General features: G+C 42.0%; 1 long non-coding RNA gene across 1 annotated transcript; it reads right to left on the bottom strand.

Moving 5' to 3' along the window:
- Positions 1-538: 538 nt before the first annotated feature.
- LOC131119369 (uncharacterized) lies at positions 539-1,806 on the bottom strand. The gene is made up of 3 exons (XR_009126327.1): positions 1,009-1,806; positions 823-940; positions 539-752 (listed from the first exon to the last, which is right to left on the bottom strand). It is a non-coding gene; the product is annotated as an uncharacterized LOC131119369 (long non-coding RNA).
- Positions 1,807-2,874: the final 1,068 nt, after the last annotated feature.

Genomic DNA, 2,874 nt, shown 5'->3' with positions numbered 1-2,874 from the left:
TAAAACAAAAATACTGTAGTTAAAGGGATTCAGGAAAATGACGCGTTAGGTGCTGGAACCAAAAACACGGATGCAGAAACCAGCGGGCAGGTACTCAGTACAATACAGGTAAAAGCCAGAAAGTGAGGGGTCAAAGCGTTGCTTTCACCAGATTGTCCCAATCTGGTGGTTTGCAGCTAGGAGCAGGGATGATAAGTAATCCCAGGGCTATTGGGCTCTGGTGTGCAGAAGAAGCCCGCCTGCTGCCAATCAAGGTGTACTAAAAGAGAAGAGGCAGCAGGAGGCAGCAGAGCAACAACACAGATCATGACAGTTTTATGTAACATGGTAATTGTAGCTTACACTTTTCCCTGGCATAGTAAATCTGTTTAGCATGGAGGGGTATCTAGATCTGCCGTAAAGGCTGGACAAGACACAAAAACACTTAAAACACAATGTTCTGCCAACATCAACTTTTATTGGCACAGAGGACAAAGCCAGTGATTATCTTCCGCTTTCTTGAGATCGTCAATTTTTATTCCAACGCATTCCCCGTGAAACCACCGGTCACATATGTCACATTAAATCTGTCATAATGGGAAAAAATGAAACTGTCAAAATCAACAATTAATGTCCTGTAAATGTAATGTCATTCTGCATTATCAATCTTACCCAAGCAGTATCACTCTTCACAGTCTATGTAGCTGTGGCAGCAGTAGATGTAGGTGGGTCTTTGGAGGCACAGATCACACACCAGGAATCCATTTGGAAAACTACAAAATCCTTATATTTTCAATGAGTGCATTACAAATGTACCTTATAAATTGATGACCTATTAGCTACCTGATCCCTGCAGAAGTTCAAGGGCCATTGTTTTTCTTTCAGTTCTCATGCTGTCTGTCGTTGTAGAAAACATTATATTGGGGATCCTTAGAAACGTCTGAATAATTTCCTTTGCCATCTAGACATAATTTTGTTAATAGAGTAGGTTTCAAGTCCAATTATGCTCAATTGTATCCCGTAAATTACCTTGGCTACGATGACACCACAACTGCTTCCATCCTTTTGCAGTGGATGTTTCATCACCGCCCCTTCCCAATCAATATCAATCCAGTCTTTTGCTTTGTGGCGCACCCTTCTCATGTGCAGGTATTCCCTGGAAAAACATGTATTATTTTACATAATGTGAGTTGTAAGCATAAATATTTACTTTAGTTTTGTTTGCAGCCATTTTTGACGCCTTCTTTTCTGCAGCATATCCACTCGGATCTAACAGGTACACTGTTTTTTGTTCCACATGAACAAACTGAAATCATTACACAAATAACTGAGCAACGACTTCAAAAAATATCTGTGTACACCTACATGCAACTACACTGAGCACTAGGGAGAGGACTAGGGAGAGGACTAGGGAGAGGACTAGGGAGAATAGGTAACATATTGTATCAACATACTGTGTGACACCCCTTCACCAGATGGTGCCATCTGCTGTGCGTTAGAGGAAGCACAATCTGCTCCCTTTCTTGTTGGTCAAGACGCAGGGCTCACTGCAGCAAGCCAGAAGGCACAATTTGCCTCTTCTGCTGCTTCGTCAGTGTCTGGTGGAAAAGACGCATCCCGCTTCTGCTCCATGTCATCCTGTTTCCGTCCAGACCAAGGCAATCTCCAGTTTGTCTCTTAGTTGCACGTTATCCACCTGCGCTCCTGTGTCAATGCCATGTTTTTGTGTTGCCCTGTTCTGTTCTTGCCTGCAATCGAGTGTCATTCCTCGCATCCCGGGGTTGCGCCACAACACCACCATGCCAATACATTACAAGATGGATGAACAGACAGCAAACACACAAGTCAGGGCCACAAGTGACAGTTAAACTGCCAAACCCCCCACAACATGCAGTAACGGTCTCATGAAAACCCCTTGACGTGGCCAAGCTTCCTTATTTTAAAAATGTTTTAATAAACAAGGTGAAGGAAGGGTTAATATTAATTAGAACCATACCTTTTTACAAGATACTCAAAGTGCTTCACAATGAAGTGAAGCCATTATCCATTCACTCCTCAGTTACACACAAGTGGTGGAATCAGTAGGTGGGTCTTTGGAGGCACAGATCACACACCAGGAATCCATTTGGAAAACTACAAAATCATTATATTTTCAATGAGTGCATTAAAAATGTACCTTATAAATTGATGACCTATTAGCTACCTGATCCCTGCAGAAGTTCAAGGGCCATTGTTTTTCTTTCAGTTCTCATGCTGTCTGTCGTTGTAGAAAACATTATATTGGGTACACTGCTGTAGTACACTGCTGGAAAAATGGTTTCCAATTTACGCCTATGGCCTCTTCGACCACCAAGAAACATTCATTCACATTCATACACCAGTGTGGGCCGCTCTGGAGACAAGGTGGGTGAAGTATCTTTGTCAGGGGACACAAGAGCGACTACTGGGTGGAGGGAGCAAGGATCGAACCGCCAATATTCCAGTTTCTGGATGACTGACTAGCTCTACTTCCTTAGCCAATGACACCCAGCAAAAAATATCATCAAGGATTTGTTAAATGTCAAGTGACCCATAATAATTTAACCCATAATGTCCTCTTTTAAGAATTGCAGTCTGGCTTCTGTAGTGTCCTCTTTAGGACAAAAGATAATCTTTTGTGCGACAATGTGTAATTGCACCCCCAGCACAGCACTGAAAATGCACTGAAAACCCCGTGCAGCCACAAATTATCATGACAGTTAAAATTTTTACTTATTTGATTTACTTATGAGTTTTTCCTATGATTGTAGGTATGTCCTTGGGATCCTTAAAATCTTACAAAAGAAAATGCATTATTATTATCATCAGTGGTTCAAGTGGTCCATCATATAAATGTGGTCCAGTACCCCTTTCTTG

Source organism: Doryrhamphus excisus, unplaced genomic scaffold, assembly GCF_030265055.1.
Source record: "Doryrhamphus excisus isolate RoL2022-K1 unplaced genomic scaffold, RoL_Dexc_1.0 HiC_scaffold_26, whole genome shotgun sequence".
NCBI classification, from domain to species: domain Eukaryota; kingdom Metazoa; phylum Chordata; class Actinopteri; order Syngnathiformes; family Syngnathidae; genus Doryrhamphus; species Doryrhamphus excisus.
Note: the sequence above shows the minus strand (reverse complement) of the source record. Positions and strands in the feature narration are given on the sequence as shown.